The sequence below is a fragment of the Coccinella septempunctata genome, chromosome 6 (genome assembly GCF_907165205.1).
Source record: "Coccinella septempunctata chromosome 6, icCocSept1.1, whole genome shotgun sequence".
Lineage (NCBI taxonomy): Eukaryota > Metazoa > Arthropoda > Insecta > Coleoptera > Coccinellidae > Coccinella > Coccinella septempunctata.
In genome coordinates, this window is record NC_058194.1 from 24,824,796 (window position 1) to 24,850,527 (window position 25,732).

The 25,732-nt window shown below is 35.0% G+C and overlaps 1 protein-coding gene across 1 annotated transcript in view; it reads left to right on the forward strand.

Moving 5' to 3' along the window:
* Positions 1 to 25,732, forward strand: part of LOC123315515 (ecdysone-induced protein 74EF) — a 200,084-nt gene that overhangs the window by 112,396 nt on the left and 61,956 nt on the right. The gene's annotated exons all lie outside the window — the stretch shown is intronic.

Consider the following 25,732-nt stretch of genomic DNA (forward strand, 5'->3'; position numbering starts at 1 on the left):
AATAAATTTCAATCGATAAATGAATTTGTTATCTTCAATCGTATTCATCTTCAAGTTTTCATCTATAATCAAATTCAGGGCATTACTTATCCCTATTTTTCTTTGATCGCATACACACCTGCAGATTTATCTGAAGCCACTGATACTAAGGACTATTTTATAGCAGAATTATAATTCAATGAAGACGTGAAAGATTTTTACAGTCGTGTAAAAAAACACATCATGTTTTGAATGAATGAATAAGTTGCCCTTCCTTTTTTCGTAAAGGAAGTATGGCGAAATTCATATAATCGCTGCTCAGATCTTAAAGACTTATAACTTCCTTAGCCTCACCAACACGTTTTGTGGTTAGAGATTTCCATTAAATACGCCTGGTGTGATCTTAACAATACAAGACGGTGATTCATGAGGAAATAATAATGAATTTCTATTGAATGAAATCAGCAGAAAGTACAAGCCGGAGAAGTCTGATTGAAAATATGGAAACCACAAATACAACGGCGTTTGGGAAACTGAATTATTTCACACTACTCAGGATCTTAGTGTGGGTTAAAGATATAGTTCGATGAAGTTTAACACTTTTTCGAAACTTTCGATGATAATTGAACAAACAGCCTCTATCAGCCCCATTATTCTAGATCCAACACAACATTGACCTCATTTAATTTCCTTATCAAGCCAATTTTTTGGCGTCCGCGATTTTTCCGAGAACTATCAATCACTCTTTTACCCAGAGGTTCTAAATGATAACTTCTATGCTCCTTTAACGTTTGGATATCATCCGTTAGTTTAATGTAAATCACATCTGAAAAATTCAAGTATTTAGCACGATTAATATTATTACAGAATTGAAGGGTGTAGTAAATTTTTGAGAGACAAATATTCGAGTTTAATTTGTATGATTCAAAGGATTTTGATTAGGAAGGCTATTAATTCTTCTACAAAAGAAGTCGAAAAATCAAAAAAATTGCGAACATTTCAGAGATTCTTGGTGCCCAAAAGTTAGGCCCTGGTATAAAATTGTCGCAAACCACTTTTCCCATATTCCAGATTACCTTCGTCTTCGAATTTCCAGATTATTAGCCATATTTAAGGAGCTCTGCTCTTTTTTGACCTAATGGGGAATTCTCCTCAATATGTGTTATCACAGCATATGCAAGTTTAAACTGAATAACTATGAGTTTCATTCATGAATTTTTCAAATGCACCGCGGAAACTATTCGAAATCATTCTTCAAATATGAGGTTTTAAAATTTAAATCGCTTCGTTTCTAGTTTACGATTTGGCAACAGCGCCTACTAGAAAATAAGAAGAACAATGGCTTGTTTATAGAATAACAGCTGTTGATTTACAGCCATCATAAGGCGCGTACTCACTGGCGAGCCTCAATAGCAACCGGCCATAAAAATGCCATAAAAATTTTACGACCTTCCTCGTTCGTCGCATACTTCATAGACAGCCATCTTTGTCTATCTCATCAAGATTGTTTATTTGTTGTTCTTTATTATCAACGCCTATTTCAGTTGATGTTGCCAATTTGAGCAATAGAAAAGAAACGCTTTAAATTTTAAATACCCATTGTTATTTTCCATTTTTAAGTATGTACTTAAAATAATTTTTTGGAAACGGTTGAAATGGATATTTCAAAATGTGGCGTTTCAAAGATATTTATACATCATTTTCGTCAGAGGGAGTATTCCCTATTTGCATAGACTGTATATATACCTAACCTTACCTAACCTAATTTGCCCAACTTGCATTCTAATTACTGATTCCTCAAATATCCCTCTGATCTATAAATTTCTTTCTGGGCTTCCCTCGTAGATATTTACACGCGTCCTCCGCATATTCTCTATTTCACCATCAATATGCAAGACAACAACAAATGACTAAACGATTTTTCTTTTTTCAGGTAAGGTGCTTCCTCGCGAAACGGGTTCCAGAGTCTGCAGCAGTCATTAGACGAATTAAAAATGAGCCGCATGTAAGTCAGGTGGCGTATATATTAATACGATTTACAAGATAGGCTCATGCCCGAGCTTTCAGGAAATCACAAAAAGCGGAATGTGCCCGCTGCCCGTCCTGATTCAATCGGGAGCAATCAGATTAAGGCGAAACTTTTCGATTAAAAATTCAGGGGACGCAGGAAGTGGGGAATTGGGTGTACTCATTTCCGTTTCGGATAGTTTCAAATCCACAATATACTGACTTGAGAACGTAATTAAATTTTTGCGCAGCTTTCCACAGGGTGGCCATAAAAGTACTCTGTTTATACTGGACATGAGTCCAAATAAACTCATGTCAAAAGTAAGGGATATGGAAGTTTTGATCAAGTTTAATGATCTTTCATTTGTTTTTCCTCTCATTCTGTATTTTCTTTTTGATAGGAGCAAACGTTTCAACAGGGGCATTTTATTGACTAATTCGAGATCGTAGATTACGAATATGTTATTATATTTTTTGTAGGATCAGTGTTTTAGAAAATAAATCACTTTTAGTGGAAAATTTCGAAAAAATTGGTCAACTTTAAGGAGCTGTAGCAGCCACAAAGAACGAACTAGACAAATGCTGATTTTTTTGATGATAGATGAATCCTTGGCAAATAGAAATATCTGATTTTCATTTATCTACCGCTAACAGTTTAGATTTTATGATTTTTTCCGCGTTGTTCCAAATTTTCCAATTTTTCATCGATCATAACTTGAAAAATAACATCTGTTTGCATATTCTTGATCTTAGCCCTCGAATTAGTCGATAGTATGAATTTGGTTCGGATCAGAGACCAAAAATATTTTTCAAAAAAATCGCAATTTTTCCATACATATGCATGGAAAATTTGAAAAATTTTCGATCTTCCCAATTTCCACCAAAATTGGAGTATTTACTGAAACAAGGGCGTTCATCACGAAGATGCAAACAGAAATTTGCTGAAAGGAATAGTTTTCAAGTTATGGTCGATGGAAAATTCCAAATTTAGGACCTTCGCGGAAAAATCATAAAATTTAAACTGTTCTTGGTAGGTGAATGAAATTTGAATTTTTGTATTGACAAAGGATCAGTCTATCATCAAAAAAATTAGCCTATGTCCAGTGACTTTTTTCTGGCTGCTATAGCTCTTCAAAGTTGACCAATTTTTTCGAAATTTTCCACTTAAAATGATTTATTTCCAAAAATACTGATCTTAGGAAGAATCTAATTGCATATTCGTAATTTACGACCCGGAATTAGTTGAAAAAATGACCCGAGTCGATACAGTTCGAAAAATAAAAAAAATTGGTATTTAGAATAATTTCTCTACCTACCTACTTGTTTACCCGCGCTCCACCACCTAAATTATATATATAGCTATATCAACCCGCGTCAGTTTACTGAGTAATTTGAGGTCGTATTACACGAATATGCAGTTAGATTTTTTTCTAGGATCAGTAGTTTAGGAAATTAATCATTATGTTGTTTTTACTTTTCTGTGTCTTCCCTTTAATTATATGGGTAGGCATAGGGGCGTAAAATCTTTAGCTGACGAGGGTGGCATAAGCCACCTTCGTCAGCTAAAGATTTCCTTGGGTATAGACCCAAGGAACTACCCTGGATCTACTCTTAAAAATATAACACAATAATGTTTTGTTAGTTCTGAACAACCTCGACCAATCCTAGGTTTATTTTCACACCTGTTCTGGTTCGATGAACTATTATTCTAGCTTAACTCTGCCCAAGCAGGTGTTACCATGTTCCTGTTGCTATGTGGCACTAGGGGTAGATGAAAGTAAGTACCTACTTCCTAACAGATAGATGATGATGTTTTTGATTGCTTCAGAATCTTCAGATCTCCCTGAGTGTGAGTGTATAGGAGATGAGGGATATCAGGGAATTTCTCGACAAGATCTCCATTTAGGAATTGAGAATTATTACTTCAGAACATACATATTAGGTTTTTTTGGACACAAGAGTTAAGAAACAAAGGGATATGGGTCAAATTTGAGAGAAATGATGAGTTTCAATCAAATCTGTGTTCGGCTGATTTTTCAAACGAGTTGTACTGAAAGGAATAGAGTTTCGTGACAATTCTCGTTCTTCTTTAGCTTCCTCCCTGGCAGAAAGTTCTCGTAGTTTATTTCCTGTCGCAATCCTCAGTTTATGCGAGTTCAACACCCAGTCGAGATTTCTTGCTCTGAGCCATCGTTCTTGGCAATCTGAGAATAGGATGCGCATCTCAAACAAGACGCAAATTATAAAGTAATTATGCGCTGCAGACGTCTGCTCTGGCAGGATTTAAGAATCGCTTCCCGGGCCTCTTGTCGCGGTTAGATGCATAGGTAGATTGCAAGAGGCCTTGATATTCCAGTCTACTCAACGGAGTTTATATTCTTCATATGGTTTGCACGGAACTGCACCATTATCGCATTCAATCCTGCAAAATCAATTAAAGAGGCATGATGGATTCAACTCAGAGGAGGGTAACGTTAATTTTCAGCCCTTGTAGGAAAATAATGAGAAATATTTTTGTGTGAGGTGATCTGGAGTTTGGAATTGCATAAGTATGAATTGAAAAAAGGATTATCATTGCGATGTAGTTAGCAAAAGAGAGCCTTCTATAGAAGACTTAAGTACCAACAGTTCTAAAATAGTTGTTACAGTGAGATGGTTACTCTTACTAACGTATAAGTAAGGAGATCCCCTCTTTCGAAGTTACAGCTCCCTGAATCCGGTCATAAGAAATCAATGAATTTGGTACACAAGTGTTTCATGATATGTGAAATCTCCTAGTGCTACCTATTCTGGTGATGGTCATCTTGAGACACTTTTCGCTGGAACACAATATTTTTGCAACCACTAAAAATAAAACGCGAATTTGAATTCCTTGAAAATTTTTTAGCCATCCAAAATTTTGTCTTCTAAGTTCTGGAACAACAATAAAAAACGTGGCAATTCCTATTTCTTCTCGAGAGCTTTTTAACGCTTTTTGAAGCACCTAGCTACATATGACATGCATTGAAGCATTAAACGATGCATATGCAGCAAAAAAATAACGTGGAATCATCAGAAGTCGACCAGTTGTACGAAATCATGCAGATAACTGCTTGAGGCCATTTAGTCCAGAAGAAACGCCAAGTCTGTATGAGACAAGAGCGATGAAAAATTCAGCTTTTTCAGGAAATTCTTCACTTCCCCACTTGATCGTGCAAAATTGCAAAGCATTGAGCACAAGAAGGAAGCTAGGAAGAACTATTTCAAACTGGGTAAGAATTGGTTTCAAATTCTCGAGCACTCTTTTACCTTTTGAGAGCCTCTTGCTCAATGACATGCATGGAAGAGCATCTGCATCTACAGCAAAAAATGGAAAATTACGAGAATGTATTGATATCTAGTTAACCTAGACCAGTTCCATGCATATTGCGTTACCATAGCAACGAACAATAACTCATTAGAAGTGTCAATGTGAAGTTTGAGGTCAAAAAAGTAAACCAGAGTTAAGAAGAAAGAAAGAAGGTGTCCACCGAAATTGTGAAAATCGACAAATTGGAGTATCGAGCCATCATCAAGTACCTGTATTTAAAAGGGTTAAGAGGTAAGCAGATTTACGATGAAATGCTTAATACTCTCGGTGATCAATGTCCTTCGTATGCGACCGTGAAAAATTGGACTGCAAGCTTCAAAAGAAGTAAATTTTCCATTGAAGATGATGACCGATCGGGAAGGCCAGTTTCTGTGTCAGTCCCCGAAAATATCGATGCAGTTCATGACATGATTTTATCAGACCGTCGAATTGGGCTAAAACGGATATCTGAACCACTGAATATTTCATACGAACGCGTTCATCATATAGTTCACATCAATTTGGATATGAGAAAAATTGCTGCAAAATGGATAACCAAATGTTTGAATTTGACCAAAAGCGTGCAAGGGTAAAAGCATCGAGTTCGATCTGTGCTCGATTTGAAAACGATGTAGACTTCTTAAACCTTCTTGGGTACATTCAGACGATCCAGAAACAAAGCAACAATCGATGGAATGGCGACACTCTGGTTCTCCAAGACTCAAGAAGTTTTGTGTCCAAAAATCTGCTGGAAAAGTTCTTGCTTCAGTTTTTTGGGATTGCCATGGAGTAATCATGATTGATGTTTTGAATAAGGGTAGAACAATAACCGAAGATTACTATTCGACATTACTAACTACTCTACGGGAAAAAATTAAAGAGAAAAGACGCGGAAAGCTATCAAAAGGTGTTTTGTTTTTGCATGTTGCCATGCAAAAAATGCGTGTTTCGGGTTTGAATTACTAGAACAGCCCCCTTATTCACCAGATTTGGCTCCATCTGACAATCATCTCTTTCCTCAACTGAATAAAAGTTTGAAAGGTCGTAAATTTTCTTACAACGAAGAGGTAATAAAAGCTGTAGAGGTCTGGTTTGCAGATCAAGAAGAAATTTTTTTTTGATAGGTCTAGAGACGTTGCAGGTTCGCTGTAATAAATGTATCCAATAGGAGAATATGTTGGGTGATAAAATATTTTGACATTGAAATTTTGTATGGTTCTAAAGTAGGCTAAGAATGTTTCAATATATCCTCTTTATTCGTCATTAGAAGTCGACCAAAAGATTGCCCCTGGCATGAAATCATTTAGTATACTTGAGGCCTTTTCATCCAGAAGAGTCGTTCAAACGCTAGGACTGGATAAGGTGGAAGCGATGAAACATTCAACTTTTTCTGGAAACTTTTCACTTTCCAACCTGATCGTGCATACTGTGGAGACTGGAAATGAGTCTATCATCGTGTCGCATCACGACCAAAAGCCAAACCCCTGGCTGCTCCCATTTGCTCATCAACTATTATGAATGAATTTCCATCGAGGTCAGCACAGATAAAAATACGACAACTTTTCCTTTCGTTGCAGATAATTTATATAGTACGCGAGTGCATGCGTGTGAGATAACTGCGAGCGAGTGAAAATGCGGCAAGTGGGTTTTTAGGTTAAAACCAGGCAGCGAACGTATCCAAACGTTCCATGCGAAACGTCCCGACTCTCAGCATCGGTATGCTGTTCAGCCTTGAATCCGTTCGCTGCACTTGCACTTCCCGCTGGCCCCCCTTGCGCCCCCCAGAGCGTCGTTGCATCTTCAGCGGGCTGCCATAATAGAGAGAAGTTTGCGGGACGGTGGGGTCGCTAAATTTCTCGGTTTGGGTTTCGGGTATCGCGTAAACATTTGGTTTCGGGCATTCTCCCATAAATTAATAGCCAGCGGTAATTATAAAATGAATGCGGACTGGCCAGCGTTTGTTGCCCTCGATGAGCCAGCCGAAAAAAAATCGAACACAATAAGCTGGGGAAATGCAGTCAAGTTGGGCCTCATTTTGTGACTCCTTCTGAAAAAGTTGTTGTGGGCATCCTACAGTTCGTAATTTTGGATCTATCGATGCAGAATGTCGATGAGCCCCTTGATTTATGTCGAAATCGATTCAGCCGTTTTCGTGTCTTCCCAGATTTTCCGTAACTTTGGGTTATTGTTTAGGAATTTTTGCTCGTTTGGTATGGAGATCATTTTTTTTTGTGTAGCAGTGGGAAAATCTGCAAGTCAGACGAACCACCTTCTCCTCAGGGGAAACAAGTCTGGGGATTCTCACTCTCCTGAGCTCGAGACCCACTAAAAACCCTTAACTGCTTCTTGAATATTGGTTCCGAGCATTTGCCTATAAACCGTTCATCTCTTAGTCGGTTTTCTTCTCGCACACTATCGTGCTGGGATTTATGTGTTTATCCTCTAATGGATAACACTTTATTGGATTTTTCAATAAGTTAATGTTCTTATTGTTATCTCTTCTTAATTGATTTCTTGATCTCCTTGGGTAAATTCGCATTCTCCTTTTGACTTCCTCTGGGTCGTAGTCCACTAGTCTCCTGAGTTCTTGATTCGGATGGTTTTTCGCTGTTTCGAATAATTTCTCTGCTTTTCTGTTCATGAATTCCATTATGGTTTCCCTTTTCAGATCCCTATAAATCTGTCTATTCCTGACAAACCAAGGTGCATCTACAGCACATTGTAGCAGCTTGTTATCAGTGGTCTGAATTTTTTTGATATGGCTCTTTGCCGTGAAACCCCAGGCAACTGATCCATAAGTCAGTTGAGGCCTAGCAACGGCTTTGATTTATCTTTAAATTTGTCTCTTTCGATATGTGGCTTCTTCTTCGTATCAGAGGGTAGAGTCTATTCATCGCTGCTTTCGTTTTGTCGATTGCTTGTTTGATATGACTTTTTCAAGTAAGTCCTTTGTCATCGAGCGTTATTCCTAAATATTTGGCTTCATTTTTCCAGTCGATTTCTTCACCGTCAACTTCTAGATTCGTTGTGGGTCGCAGTCTTCTCTTCTGTAGTGATATTGCTTGGTTCTTTATCCATTGAGCTTGATTTTCCACTTTATGCACCAGTCATCAATCAATTTTTCATCTATTATTGAGGAATTTGTAATGCACTTCTTGTAGAAGGGGTTGTAGATGGTTGAGGTTTTTCAAATTTCAGATAATTCATAAATTACTACCCTACGATGTTTTCGATACTACCCCAAAAACATCAACCACTCCTTAAATGTATAATAATTGACCTTAAATGTAAAAATTCGAATTCAATAAGCAGCACGTGTTTACTGTCTGCGGATTATATATTGAAAGGAAGCCTGCACGCTTTATAAATAGGTTTTTCAATTTCTGGCACAATAAGGAAGTGTTTCCATGTGATTTGGTCCAGAATGCACCTGACAAGTATAGATTCTGTGAGGAGGAGAATGAAACTCAAAATCAAGTAAAACAAGTTTCTACTTCGGTTGTACAAATTGGTGAATGCGTTGGGCCAGTAGCAAGATTCCCTCAGTGGTCCATATCATATAGGTACTAACTTTATACTATAATCAATAGAACTTTATTTTCGAAACATATGAACATAGAAATGAATTTGAAAAGATGAGAAACATAAAACCTGTCTGATCATAAAAGATTTACCATATAACTAACTATTAAAGAAAATTTAAATAATGAGGCGAGAGAACAATGAAAGCGTATTGAAATCATGAAATTTTAGCAGGATTTAAGATTTTTCATTTTGAAGAATTCACTCTGATATTTTAAAAGTCGAGCGACTGAGGTAGGTGCAGAGGCGGTTCCGAGAATGATTCTAGTGGGGCATAATTTTATATTGGGAATTCTGAAAGGTGTTCGTTGAAATAAAATACGTATATCTTTATAATAGTAATATAAACCACGCATGTCTCAAAGAAAACTACTATAAAACTTATTCTTATTTATTTTGAAGGGCGAAATAAAATCATTTTTCGATATTCGAAAAAAATTTCACTCAAGTTCTCAAAGGGCTTCTCTTTTAGTAATAAATCTCGAAATTTCATCGAACTCAGTAGTACTGTTCGGTCTTGACGATCTTGACCCCTTTCGACTTTCGACACACTGAGTGATGTTGGGATGGGGGCATAATTTTATATTTTAAAATTCTGTAAGGTGTTTGTTGATATAAAATGAATAGGTGTATCTTTATAATTGTAATATATACAGGGTGGGCTTTTTAAAACGAAACAGACGAGACAACCACCTTAATTGTTGAAGAAAGTAATTACCAATAATAATTATTTCGTTGTCTAATGTTGACAATTAATGGTTACCATCGTAACCACAGAATGAATTAGTCAAATAATTGATGATTTCACATAGCATGGTTAGCAGAATGACTTGTACTGTACGAAATTCAAAATTGAATATGTCGAAAAGAAATGCATTAAATGAGAAAAAAATTAATGCGCTGAATTCAGGATAAAAAGACCTTTCAAATGAGGTATTACTCACTCTATCTTTTCTATTCAAAATTTAGGGGTTGGTGTTCTAACACTAAGGGTTGAAGCGATATAGTTGTGAATTTGACCTTAAAAGTTGTCCCCCTCGAAACAAAAATCGACGTATCCGAGCATTTTTTCGAAATAAATTTATTCCACCCGTTATCTCGTCTGTTTCGTTTTAAAAAGCCCACCCCGTTTATACTATATGTCTGAAAGGTCATGCTATTAATTCATATTTGAGGAGAGAAAAAAGCCATTTTTCGATATTCGAAAAAATATTTCTCGTAAATTCTCAGAGGGAGGAGGGCTATGGCCCCCCCACTGTAACCCGCCTTTGGATACTTGTGATATATGTAAATTATAAGGAGGGACATGTGCAAAGTTATTAATACTTTAGTTGAACCCAAGCGAAGTTATTGTGATTGCAGATTTTCTACTGTACGATCAAGTTTCAAAGCAAAGGATGTTTTGAAGTAGGAAAGTTAAGCATTGTCTGATTACCCAAACGAATCCAACATATATGGAAAAAAGGTGTAGGGAAAAAATTATAAAAAAAATCAATGTCTTCAGAAATAAACAGTTAGTTCTGTTAGTTTCTTAGGTTGGGAGACGTCCTCAATTTAGAATCACTAAAAGCATCCTCTGTTTATGTTCAACTCCTGAAAATTCACAATAGGAAACATAAGAAAGAAAACTTCACTAATCACATTTCTAAGTAGGAAAGGGTCTCTCCTTTTATTTTAAAACCAACGGTCAATGAAATCTCTATAGAACTCCTCTAACTCATGAATTCAAACGTATCATCATCGTTTGCAACATCGTTCACTTAGAAGAAGAAAACTATATACTTAATTCAAAAGCTCTGTTTGAATTCAAAGCAGTCAAACATTTAGGAGCCATTCTCGCAGTAATACGTTTTCCATTTCGTACATATCCCTAATGGGACACTGTTACAATATTTAATATTCACTTCCTCCATGATACTACTCCATACTCCTGTTTCATTCCAATTCAGACAATCCTTTTTGACGAACAAGTACCGAATAGGTCGCAATACACAATTGATCGCATGATTTTTTCTATTTATGATATTGTGACCATTTCCTGCCAATGATTAACACCGGTTCAATGTACTTTCAATTATTTCCGATGCCATGTTTACATGATTAATCATTTTAATGATGACGACCGAAGCGAAGGAATACTTCTCGTTATTTACTAGTTATTATTGAATAATTTTCGCTCTTTGCGTTTCCTACAACCTTGTCGGATTGTGGCAAAGTGTAAGAAACTGCAACCATGGTCAAGTTGAATTATTAGGTTCAACCGTTTCCTTTAATAAAATTGCATGTTGTGTACTTGACGAAAAACTACGAGATTGTTGATAAGACTATAAAATATTAAGTCAAATTTGAGTGTACTATTTTTTTGAAACCATAAATCTGAGGAACGAAAGATGAAAAATTCAATTTGAGGAAACAAGTCTGTTTGTGACCACTCATGGAAGTCTCATATCTTTAAAAAATAAGAATTCATTATATTATGAAACATCGTTTGTGAGGCATATTCCCGTGTAAATTTACCTCTATTTTTAGCAGACTTCCATTTACACAGTTACTAACGTGGGTGTATTCTACTAGTTATCAAACCAACATTATCGAATATCTAAAGAGGATTCATTACAAAACGCTGATTCCAGTTAGATAGAACTACATCACTATCAATCATTAAACACGTGCTGTAAACACGTAATTGTTGATTTTTAGCTTTTCTTCCTCATATAACGAAATCTTTTCCTGTTTACCCATGTCATTCGCAGTATACGTGTATCTCTGGATAATGGTATAAGCGATAGGGAGGTCCTATAGGTACAGGGTACAGTGTGTTTCCTAATAAGCGTGTCGCTGGATTTTTTGAATCATGAATAGGATAATAATTTTCAGGGTCTATCCAAATATGGTGCCGGAAAAACTATCGACCATTCCTGGCAACTTGAACCTTATGTCAAAGTGCACCTAGTGTCTATGGAGGACAGGTAAACAAAGTTATCTTCTTCCCATAATGTCCCAGACGTTTTCTATGGGATCTAGGAGGGCAAATCAACAAATCGAATAGATTGTCGTCAAAATGAGCTAACGATATGTGGTGGTGCATTATCTTGTTGAAAATTTAGTTTGTACAGCATCCGAATATGAGACAGAAAGATAGAAGTCACCTACTTCCATAAGCAATAGTCCCCCATGCCATAATTCCAACAGTGTCGTACACATGCCTTTCCATAAAAAATTGAGGATCTCTTTCACCACGAGAATTCTTACAAAAACCACTTTGTAGGTATGGTTGGAAAACTGAGTTTTATATCCTGAGTTTTTAACAAATATATTCCTAGAGATTCTCTCTCATAAATTCATTACTTTTGGGTGTTCTGTCTTCTCTTTCTTCTAGTATATTTACCACCTGACAAAATCCATTTTGACTATGAATTCTTTATTTGAACCAATCGTTTCAGACATAAATATTCGGATATTTTCGAAAAATTATGAATAATAATGGTCCCAAAATTGATCCTTGGGGGACCCCTTGTCTTGAAACTTGTGGCTCCCTCTCGTCTGTCTCATCCACTTACTGATACCACCCTTTGATTTTAATCCCATTGGCCGCCATAAACACGAGCCTCAAATACCCAGTCAACTCATCCATATTTCCTAGTCAGCCACACTGACCAACAATAAAGAAGAATGGGTTTCCCCCGAAATAACTGGCGTTCCCAACGTCTTGGTACGCAATAAGGACTACGTGCTCCCACCGAGATGTCACAGTTTGGACAAACGGATGTTCGTTACTATTCAGACGGAACGGGAATATGAGGTTGGCAACTTGGTTTCTTTTTCCTGTTGCCGATCTATTTTTGCGGCGCTCTTGGTGGTATTTTCGGACGCTTCGAAGTTTCGGCAAATGGTATTAATAGGAAATTATTTTTGAACGTGTCACAACGGCTAAGAGGGCACTCCGAAAAAATCCTATGTGCGGAACGGTTATAAGGCTAGAAATTTTTTTATGTCGACTCTGATCGTCAGAAGGTTAAAACCCTGAGGGCAACCGAGAATTGTTCTCAAATTCAATTCCAAAAACCACTGAGTATTCGTATAAATAGACACACACTGTCGAGATATTATACTATAAGAATTAGAGAAAAAATTGTCAAATAAGAGTTGATTTCGATCAGACTTTAATAATTAAGTTACTTTTTTGAATGGCACACCCTATATTTCATTTAGAATTTCGAATGACGAAATTAAATGTGCACATATATTGTCTTGTGGTTCTCGGATTGCCTGTTTCGGATTTATTGATAATTTCCAGAGAAAATGAAAATATTTGAATTAATTTCAATAATATGCTTATTGTTCAATGGATAGACAATTTTAGGAGAATAATATCTGACTATGGTGTAGGTAAGTTACCTGTACAGCTTTATTGCAGATTTTACCCACAAATTAAAGGAATACAATTCTAACTTTGAGCTCGAAAGCTCATAGTTGTTGTCCTTTGTTTTTGAAGCCTTTATAAAATAGCATCCATAGAAAGCTCTTCAGACGATTTTTATGGATAGTGTTGAGCTTTGTTCATTTAGAATCTAGTTTTCGGATTTTTTCTGTTTGATACAGCAAGATGCATCATCCTAAAAATATAAATGATAGCATTATGTAATGATATTTGAACTTTATTTTATTTTTATTATGATCCGAGTAGTCCAGATTTAAAATCAGGACTCTTTTTATGAAAACCATCAAACGAATAAAAAACAAAAAACCTAGTTGAAAACCCTAATTATATACGGAGTGAATCTTTTATTCGTACAGATATTTCAACAGTAGATCCTCGAGGTCAAAAGAAAAAATTTTTTTCTTCATCATTTTTTCCGAATCGGCTCGGTTTAAAAGATAGGTATAGGTTGTTGGAAAACCATAAAAAATGTTCTAGCTCACAAACGGGTTTATCCAATGAAATTAATTTAGGAATATATAATGTCCCATTATCTCATTTATTTGATTCATCTTTTTCGAACACAAAATATCACCCACGTCTCCCTGGTTTGTCATTATGACCATTTCGTAACATAAAATCAACAAAATTTCAAATAACCCAACTCTTGAAACTTATTTGGACGCTATCTAATGAATATTTGAACGTTTTGTAAAATTAAAAAGTATCTCTGTGAAATTTCAAAAATTGAGTACTTTGACTGAATACAACTCTGTTTAAAAGATCCACAGATGTGTAGTGTTACAGATTTAGCTAGTTATTCTGAAGGCTATTTTGTTTTTCAAGGGGTGGCACAGCTCATTATGAAAACTTAAAATGGCTACATCTTTTTATCATTGCCGAATCAGAAAAAAAGACTATAGGAAAAAGTGTTTCTTTTGACCAAAAGAATCCACTGTTCAAATATTTGTACGAGTCAAAGACTCGCCCTGTATATAGTTGGATTCATCATCACAAAAGCTCTCTCAAAATTTAATTCAATATAGGATGTACCAATTTGGAAAATAAGAGAAAAGTATGAAAACGACAACCTATGGCTTTATACACTTTTAACGATATATCTGGTTGAGTTTGCGTCTGAAGAGCTTTCTGAAGATGCCATTTTCAATACAGGCTTCAAAAAGAAGGGAAAACTTTGAATTTTTTAAATGTCGCACCACCGAAATGGAGGCTTTAAAAGCATCCTGTTTGTATAAAGGACTGAAAGTTAGATATTGTTGTTTGTTGGCTCAAGCTGCAATTAGAAAGGAATTTACTTAGTACAGATTTTCAAATGTTGGACTATCTCAGACTTTCTATATTTGAATTTTTTTCTTCAAGATTCAAATGTCGAATGAAATATAATACTCCATTTATGATGGTACCTTTGTGTTGTTACTCTGTGTAAATGTCAGTTAGCCATAATAACATTGAGTATTAAACCCTTTAATACTCAATGATAATAATATATTGTTTTATTGAATTATTGAAGATTGATTGATCCAGAACAATTTTTATATGAATTTTTTTTTCTGTAATTACTATAGTTTCGCATAGGGGGAATTATGCACGTGAATTCTGAAAATGTAGAAACTGAAGTTGTTGCCTGATGTCCCCTGTATAAATACTTTCTCAAAACAGATCAACGAAAACTCCGCATACACCCAACATCATATACCATTTAAAACATAATAAGGATATACGACTACGTGACATTATGGGTATATATTTCTGTCTGTTTTCTCTATACTTTCCCGCAAAATGGACGCCTGTACAATTTTATTTATATTCTTGTGCTTGAATATTTCACGCTCGATTCTTAGCGGAAATGTCGTTTGGCAAAATCCCAAGATTCGTTCACACGAGTTACCAAAGATCATGCGAATTTGTAGGTGTAGGTAAACCTTCATTATTAGTTAGAAAGTATGTAACATTGTCCTTGGATAAGGATCAGGAATGAAAATAGACGCAAACAGGTTTCTAACAAGCAAAATAGAAATTAAAAATATTCGAAAGACGAATCTCAAATGTCAAAAAAATTGATAATTCGATAAGTACAGAGTCTTTATAAATGTAATTAGAATGTAGGCATCAATTCTGGAATTCATATAATAAAAAAACCTAATAGTCTAAGATCCCGCTGCAGAATCCCTACGTTCATTACGTACAGAGTTGAACACACATTTTTACATACGTTTATGGATAGGAGAATACACTGATAACACCGCAGCCTGTCAAAAGTGGCCGCAAGTAATTTTATTTAAATTAATGTTAATCGATATTCGAAGAGAAATTTCGTTCACTCCGTATTGAAATAAAATATCATCCACATCATAGCAATGCATGTAGAGAATACTAAAATCCATGGCTGCCGTGGCACACTTGGCCGCAACTACCTCGCAGCCAGGTGTAAGCAGGTAACATTTCGAAGTATTTCTACGTTCATAACGTACACGGATGTTTTTGATATCAAATTAAAGCTAATTTTTTTTCGAATTTGATGATATATGGCTGCCTGTGAAAAAATGGCCGCAAGTTAGGTCTGCCATCTGTTGAAAACGCGAGATATCCGAAATAAAGTGAAAGAGATGGCGCGCAACGCCACTCGTTAGATTAGGAATGTGTATGCTAGCCGTGTGAGTATTTGAAGCCATTGCGCATATTCATATTTATATATATTCATATTCATATTATCCTGATTCTCCATAGGTACCGAAGTACCCCTCAGAAGCTCCGTATGCTTGTGCGAGTTCGGAGAATCAGTTGTGTTCTGTGCGTCGATAGATAGGGTTTTTAGCAAGGGGTTCAAACAATAGTAGAAACGACTTTACATTTAATCCAAAATTATAATTACCTAATGGATACTATGAAAAAAAAGTAAAATAAAGTATAAAGAGATTTATTTTATAACAAAAAATTGTTCATTCACTAAGTATCACTTGAATCAAGTGATATTTCAAATCAGTATATTACATTTTCCTCCGATTCCTCGCTGCTTTCATAATCGCAGTTGTCATTATCGTCGTCGCAATCAGACTTATCTTCATCATCTGAAGATTTGTTAGCTGAGGTACGTAATACATTTTCAACCTGTATGGGAGTTGAACTTCCCAGAAACCAAGTTTTTAGCGGAAAACAACCGGATGAAAAATTATTCATCGGGTTTTATCCGTACGGTGGAAATCTCGCGGCGATAAGCGCCGCCGAAAGTGCAATCCGGTTGTTTTCCGGTGCGAAACTAAAGCGGAACACGTGTGAAAGATCCCATTATATCAGTGTTAAAGCGGCTACACACTACCCAACTCGGTCGGTCCAACTGTCGGGACGACCAGATTGGGCGTTGCGTACAGACGGCACGACCGCCGTCCAACTTGGTCAGTTGAATTTCACGATCGCTGGAGTATACATCGCTCGGATCAATACCTCTCCAGTCAACATCTGAATACAGAATGAGCTCGTTTGCCTCGTTTCCACCCGACAGAGCTCCACATGATCCAACTTGGTCGGTCGGTCGTGCGGTTGGATCCGACAAGACCCGACAAATCCTCTGTCGGCGGTCATAGCTACACACGGACCGATTTCACATCCAACCCAACCAAGTCGGCTTGTCGGCCCGACCGAGTTGGGCAGTGTGTAGCCGCTATAACTCGGAACATCGAGTAAAAACCCGATGGTGTAGAATGAGTCGAACTCTCTCTTACTTTATTTCGGATATCTCGCTTTTTCAACAGATGGCAGACCTAACTTGCGGCCATTTTTTCACAGGCAGCCATATATCATCATATTCGAAAAAAAATTAGCTTTAATTTGATATCAAAAACATCCGTGTACGTCATGAACGTAGAAATACTTCGAAATGTTACCTGCTTACACCTGGCTGCGAGGTAGTTGCGGCCAAGTGTGCAACGGCAGCCATGGATTTTAGTATTCTCTACATGCATTGCTATGATGTGGATGATATTTTATTTCAATACGAAGTGAACGAAATTTCTCTTCGAATATTGATTAACATTAATTTAATTAAAATTACTTGCGGCCACTTTTGACAGGCTGCGGTGTTATCAGTGTATTCTCCTATCCATAAACGTATGTAAAATTGTGTGTTTGACTGTGTACGTAATGAACGTAGTGATTCTGCAGTGGGATCTCGTACTATAATCAATGACCAAAACATCCTCAGCAACTAAAGCTCTATCAGTTTCCGAGATAAAGTAAGGATTGCGTTTGAAAAACTCGACTGTCCTCCACTTTCGTAGAGAGAACATAAAAAGCCTTTCAATTATATGTGAAAAGTTGTGCAATTCATAGTGAAAATCGAGCTCCTCGAGAATTTTTCCGCAAACCGAAGATATGAATTTTGTGCGATCCTTCTGAGTCACTTTGTATAATAGGATGAAGGAAGGATATCTCTCATAATCGAGGAAGGAAAATTCGGCTCATAATACACATGTGCCTTATGAGAATCATAAACAAATCAATATATTTGTCAACGAAATTTAGGTGAAAATTCTGTTTACCACACGTGCCCTAGATTCATCAACCAGTTGATCAATATTTGATTTCTCGAATAGGTTAACATAACATAAGAGTCCTTATCTTTGGATTAGGAGAAATTGTTTTCCCTTCAGGATGAGGTGGGACAAAATGCTTCATTGAATATAAGTACCGGCTGAAACTATTTCAATTAAACAATAAATTTCGATTATTTCTACTGAATTATTTATTTTTTGTGAATAGGTACTACCAACAATTCGTTCTAGGTTTTTGTAGGAATGAAAAATAAATTTCATTAACTTCGTTTTCTCATAATCGATGAGCATACACGTAGTTTTAAATGGGATGCTTCAAAAACAATAATCCGCATTACAAAGCAGTATTAAAAATCTAAGAACTACTTTGATTGTTACTATGAACTTATCATGCAGAATCTAATCTATCACATCACTATTATATCACAATTCGTATCGAAATGGATTTTACTGTAAGATATACTTTTTCTACGAAAACGTGAATACGTTGAATTTTTTTGCAATGAACAGTACGCTTTGCTGTTTATCAGGAACTCTAATATTTACCTTGGTTTGTTTCAACAAGGATCTAAGTTATTGGGAAACAATGCATTGATAAGACCAACGCTGAATTTTTATCAATCTATCTCTAATATGTTTCGGAAATAGCACCATTATATAAATGAAAATTAATTGACCTAATAGATCGAATTGGTCGTAGAAATGATAGATAGGTGTTGATATAATAATTATTCATTTGGTGAATACCATTGTTTCAGGACATCTAATTTTCTCACACTATACCATTTAACATATTGTTCAATGCTTATTTAAGACAAATTTTTTATGTGCAAACACGAAGAAAGATACTTTTTTCTTGAGTGAGGAAAAGAATCAGTGCACGTAGACCTTTCCGGAAAATAATCATTTTGTTTTTTGTTGGGTTTTTAATATTTATTCGACGACGACGAATCAGCAAACTCATAAAAATCACATCTACCAAAAAACAATTTTGCTCACATTGTCATGTAGTATATTTTCCAGTGTGAAATGTTGATAGTGAAATTGACACAAATTGACTCCTAATTAGAATAAAGATATGCCTTTCTTAATAACAAAATTGATATAAGGTTCAATCATCGGTGAATAATTTCTCAAATATACATTTGAAAATGGATATTTAGAAAGACTATGAGAATTTGGTTGGAAAAATCCAATTAGGTAATATTCATACTCGTCATATAATTTTTATACCATTTTTTCCGTATCGGAACGGTTTAAAAGATACAGGCTGTTGAAAAACCATACAAAAATGTTATTTTTAGTCCTATCTCACAAACGGTTTCATGGAATGAAATGAATTTCGGAAAATAGTTTTTCTTCTATTTAATGAATCTTTTTCGAACACCAGATATCACAAACGTCTTCCAGTTTTCTCATTATGACCACTACGTACCATAGAAATACCAAAAATTCAAAGAACCCAACTCTTGAAACTAAGTTGAACGTTATTTAATGAATATTTGAACATTTTGTAAAATAACAGTATTCTTTATATTTTTTCGTATAATGCACCGTTTTCGAGTGATTTGATGTTCAACAATAAAAAGTATCTGTGAAATTTGAAAAATTGGCTACTTCAGCTGAATATAACTCTGTTTAAAAGATCCACAGATGCGTAGTGTCATAGATTGAGCTTGTTATTCTGAAGGGAATTTTGTTTCTCTCAGGGATGGCACCGCTTATTATGAAAACTTAAAATGGCTATATAATTTTATCAGGGCCGAATCGGAAAAAATTTCATGGGAAAAAAAGTGTTTCTTTCGACCTTAAGAATTTACTGTTGAAATATTTGTACGAGTCAAAGACTCACCCTGTATATAATTAAAAAAATCAACCTATCGAAATCTTGAAATGCAGCTTGCCCTTCCACAATTTTCTCGCAATTCATAGTTCGATAGTATTCGATAACAACGATCAGGAGGAAGGTCTAGTCCAAGGCTCTCTCATCTCATCGCAACTTAAGATTAAAGTTGAAAGAAAATCAGAAAAAGGCGTATCTTATCGCAAAACGGATGAGGTAACATATATCCGATAGTTTAATCTTAAAGTCGCACTTTTCCCCAGGTAAAATTCAATGTCAAGTTCTATTTATATGGCGAATTCAGTCTGCAAACGATTTTCAAATGTGGCATCATTAAACGTGAAACTGAAAGTAAATTATGTAGCACGAGCCGTAAGGTCGGCCAAATTGCAAAGTTTATTTATACGCGTTTCATTCTTCTCTTTGTAGTTTGTGTATATTTTTACAGCATAATCCCCGGTTCCCGCTAAGAGTTTAAGCGATGATAAGAAGTGACTTTTACTCTGATAAAAACAAAATACTTAAACGAATCAAAGTTCTGAAACAATAAAGTATAGTCAATAATTACTACTACTTACTACATAACAACAGGAAATACACTTTAAAGTATTTTAATCATATTATGATTTCAATATTACTATCAACAATAAACAGTGCACAGTCGATGAGAGAACCTAGGCTATAAGATGACCGATGACCGATATGAATATGAATATTATTTATATACCTATTATGAGAAAATGCTTCTCTGAAAACAATACCAGATGTGTTACAATTGACTTAATGCTACTAGTTGGGGAACCCAAGAGGTAAATTCGGAATTAACTCGAGCGTGTCAGATCAATTTAAAGACCCTGTAGAATACTGTTACCAGAAATTAGATTTGTATATAGGAGAAATTGACTAGGACAGCCTATCAGAATAGTAAGAAAAACGATTGTACATACTCGAGCGTGTCAGATTAAGATATATATGTGGTTAATTACATGTTGAAAACTATATATTCTCTTAACCTGACAATTTAAGCAAGACGAAATGTCTGGGAGGGCGCCAAACTTGCAAAAAAAAAGTCACGTTTACATTCTCCAGCCCGCTGGGATTTTTTCTTATTTTGAAGCTAATGATTCAATAATACCGGAAAATATATAGTCTGACAGTTTCAGCAAGTCGAAACAATAATTGGCCATAAAGGTCACAAAAATCAGTTTTTTGAATTATCTCCTTTCCTGGGCTTCAAATTGTTATCGCATTCATTATAAAAGTTGTAGAGCATAACATCTTCTACAAATTTTGACCGAAGCAACTTTTTCTACGTTTGAACGTTTTTGAGATTTATGGCGATGAATGTACATTAGACTAGATTTTTACATTGACCTTGGCCTTTCGCATGTGTGGCTAAGCTCCTCGCCTTTATCGCTCTCTAACTCAAAAACGGTTGAGAGTATGTAAAATTGTTCCAGACAAAAGTTGTATATAATGTTATTATCTACAACTTTCACAATAAATACAAAAACGATTACAGGTACATCAGGAAGGAAGATGAAAACCCCCCTGATAAGTGTCAGGTTAATGGGTCAACACGTCTGCAACACCTATGTAGATTAATCATCTGTATGAAAATCTGACACGCTCGAGTATGTACAAGTAACGATTTTTTTTTCATTTTCAAAGGACCGCTGTTACCTTGCGTCACGTCCGAGTTCTCAATTCCTTGAAAAGTAGTAGAGAGTACGGCCAGCACCACCACGCAAACTGTCAGATTAACATGAAATTTTTATCAGAGACACGTAGCGCATATTCAGTTTCTTAATCTGACACACTCGAGTATGTACACCTGATGATTTTTTTCACATCTTTGAGAACATACAGATGCTTTCTTCACCGCTGAAAGTGCATATATAATAAAACTTTTTTTCTTTCTACCCTTTAATCTTCAAAATCCACTAGGTCTCCACGACGCTCGAGTAAATCCCGATTTAGCATTGTCGGCTCCCCAACTACTATATAGGCGATCGATCTGACAGTGCTTTCCGAAAAATTTCTCGAAATTTCGGTAAATGTTTCAATCTCCTTTTTCTCGACGTTTAAATTCAAGAGAAAAAAATTCCATTAAAGGGGTGCAAAAATCTATGCATCAGAAATTGAAGTTTCCTGACTTTGTTTGATAAATGTAATACCATCTTAAGTTGTAGAACCGTCTACAGAGGTTGAAAATTAGAAAGAAAATTTAAAATTGAAAAAAAATTTTTAAATAACAGAACTGATTCCATAAAAGTTGAAATTAATAATAATCTAATAATTTTAACTCCGTCGAATAAGGAGCAAGTGAAATTTTTAATCATTCCATTCGTCCTTCAGCTCATAAAAGCCACAATCGCTAATATTTTCAGAGCAGCGGTGTGTCTAAAAGAATCAAATTGAGTTATTGGGTCAAAACTAACTCGCTTGACTTATCGATTGCTTCAATATGGACTGGCCTATGAGAGAGAATGAAAATTGTTGTACTGATTACGTGAAAAATATACCAGGAATCGAGTCCTTTGAAATTTGGCAATTTTCACATTATATCCTACCTATATCCATATATAGGTAGGTATAGTCCATATATTCCATCAACTCGAAAAATGTAGAATGTATTTCATGGGAAAACTTGGAGAATTGATTTGTTTCAAGGAAAATGCCTGGTTTCAAAAATATTTATATGCATTTATTTCTCAAGACCATTACACTCACAATAAAATTCTACACAATGAGTTCCGCATCTTTTACTTCACCTACATTAATCATTTTTGTCCGAACAAGAAATTCAACGGTCAGAAAGAAGAATTAGTGTCCCTTCTTGTCCATTTCAGAGGGGTGGTGAGAGGGTAGAGCGTTATACAAAAAGGGTTTTACTCTTCCTTCGATTGAAGCAGGGTCAGAGTATTAATTCCAACAAATTTTCTTACCTGAAAGTTGAAAGTTCAGTTTGTGGCGCCCGATCATGATATGACCGGGCATTTTTCGAAAGAAACCGAGTTGTTTTGGAATATTTCTAAAGGAATTGTGATAAGATAATCCTCCTAAAAAAGCATTCGGATTTTCAAACCGCACACTAAAATAAAATACGTTCCATTGAGCATAATAATAACAGGGTAATTACTTGCTCGTGATGCAAGTGCAGATTAAAGTACATATTCAACGTTATCCTCTCAGTCAGCAACAAGGAAGCTGATAAATGATCCAATAAATATAGTCTAGTTAAGTTGTTTATGAACTAGAAATTAGAATTAGAGTCAAGTTCACAGCGCGATTCGGTCGTTATGGTTTGTGATTCTAGTCTGTGATTCATTTCATTGTCAGTTAAATGGACCATGAGGAACGAAACACTATCTCTCTTATTCTTGATAGGTCAATTATTTTGTCATTTATACACCTTTATAGATTTTCACTTCGGAATGATGTTGTTCTTCAGTATATGTGAAAGAATTTTGTTTTTCTGCTGCTTTCGACCTCAGATGATTCAAAAATCCGAAAATTGCTTAAAGTATTTTTTTCTGGAAATCATTTGAATCATCTTCAGTCAACAACGTAGCATTTAATATTCATAATTTTGAATATTACTATTGGATATTGTTGTTTTCAATTGAATTTTGAATGTGAATCATATAATCTCACACAAAGATTATTCGACGTAGAAGAATTATACATTATACACAGTGTAAATGAGTATAGTTGAGAAAAAATTTAAGGGATGTTTCTTAGTAGAAAAATGTGCGAATCTATCATTTTAGAATTTTTTTTTGAGCAGCCCCTGCTAAGAGGGCAACTGAAAAGGAACATTTTTTTTTCTTCGATAACAGAAATTAAATTGGGCAGACCTTCTCTGGGAGCAAGAAGGTAATAAAAAAATAGTTTCAACAGAAATTAATCAAGTGATTAAAAATTAATTTTCATATGGTATTATATAAATGAAAAAAAATTCTTGCAGAAATAATTTTAGGGGTGGCTTTACTACCCTTTTGCAATTGTAGGGGAAGAATACCAAAAAAATGTTTTATTGCCTTAAAGCTGGCTTAGAATGCCTGCTCAATTTAATTTCTGGTTTCTAAAAAAATTACAGTTGCTTTCGAGTTGCCATCTTTAGGGGGCTGTAGATATGCAAGCAGGGGCTGCTCAAAAAAAATCATTTAAAAGACCCACACGATTTTTTTCACGAAGACTAGACTGAAAATTATTTTTGGCTGAAAAAATTTAATTTTTTCGAATGTATCGATCTGAGGAAGAATTCTGTATATCTTTCCAATGCGAAACCTTTCTTGACTCATTAGTAAAACATCTAGATTCATTATAATATCTATCTGTGCTTTGGATAAGTCTATGAAAAATCGTTCCAATGATTTCTAAAGTTTTTCAGAAGAGATTAAATTTTATTTTTCGTGTGATACAATTTCATATTCAGATTTGTTTAAATTTTTTCATTTTTTATAAACTGAAAACGGATTGAAAAGAAAGTAAATCTTGAACTTGATAAGTGTAAGGTTGAAACTAAAATTAACAAAAATCACCAAAGTTTCCTTTTTGTGAATATGAAATTAAATTTGATTATTGGTGAACCCGATAAATCAAAGTAGTATTATACTGATAAATTTTTCAATCTTATCCTGTAGACAAGCAACTCCAATTTTATCATTATATGCGAATATTTGTGAAATTTCAAGTTACAAAGAGCAAAAATGTTATGATACCGCGGAGATATCTTCATTTAATAAAACAAAATCGTAAATATTATTAATGTTATTCTTTAATAACGCAAGGAAGCGATCAATTTGTATCTACAGCTGAGAAACTGGATCCATCTGTAGAGACTGGTTGAACTTCTTGATGAAATTGTCCCCGAATTCGAGGAAGCAATCACATCGTCCGGAAATGCTCCTCCCAAAGGATCTCTTACAAATCAGAACGTGTGATAGTGAACCCTAATTTTACCTGAACACACCCCTCTTTTGTTCATTCTTCATCTTACGTCTGAAGCGTAGTTGTACCTACTATCTGGATGCTAGAAGCACGGAGGTATTCCTACCCTACCACCAAGAAATATAAATTCAAATAAATTGTGAAACGTGAAACATTTGAATTTATTGAACAAACATATAAAACCAAGCCATAGAACAGAACGTTTAAAATACGGAAATCTTCACAATGCAAGTGTAGATAATAATATGAATTATTTGAAAAAGAATAAATTAAATTAAAAGAAAACCATTCAATGTTTGGACGGGAAGAAATTATGATCTCTAATATTTTCAAAATTTTCAACTGATTGGTCATAACTCTATTTTTTAAACTGCAATGAAAATTGTTAGTATTCTGTGGTACTATCTATAATTCCTTCCATAAAGAGATCGTTGAGGCAGGGGATGTTGTAGGGGGGTCTCGAGGACCCCCCTGCCCCCCTAATATTTTGGACATCAATGAATTTTTTGTAGCAATATTTTATTTTCACAAAAATAAAAGGGGACAAGCAAGCTTGAATAAATTTCGTTGAAAAAAAACAGGTCAAACATATTAGGTACGATAATAATTAATGACTAATATTAATTTTTCAATCGAAACAAATAATGTGCACATTTTATTAATTTACTTTTTCATATGTATAGGTAAATCCTGTATAATTCGTGAATATATTTTTTTTACAACTGAATTGTGTGAAAATAAAATAGTGGACAAACACTTACGATAAATTTTGTTGGGAAAAAGTCAAAAATATTAGATGCGTTTATTTTTACATGATGATAATAAATATGAATTTAATACTTGGTCACTCAATGCATATTATTTTCAAGACAAATTATGTAGTTTCAAAGATGAGAAAAATTTCACTATTTAATTGAAAAATCCAGCAGCATCTAGCTCAATTGAAATTCGATGGATTCATTTTGTCATTAATTTCTAACCCTATTTTGCTGTCAAGGATTGTGTCGGCAATTTTTTTTTCGACAAAATTTTTTATCTACATCTGAGAT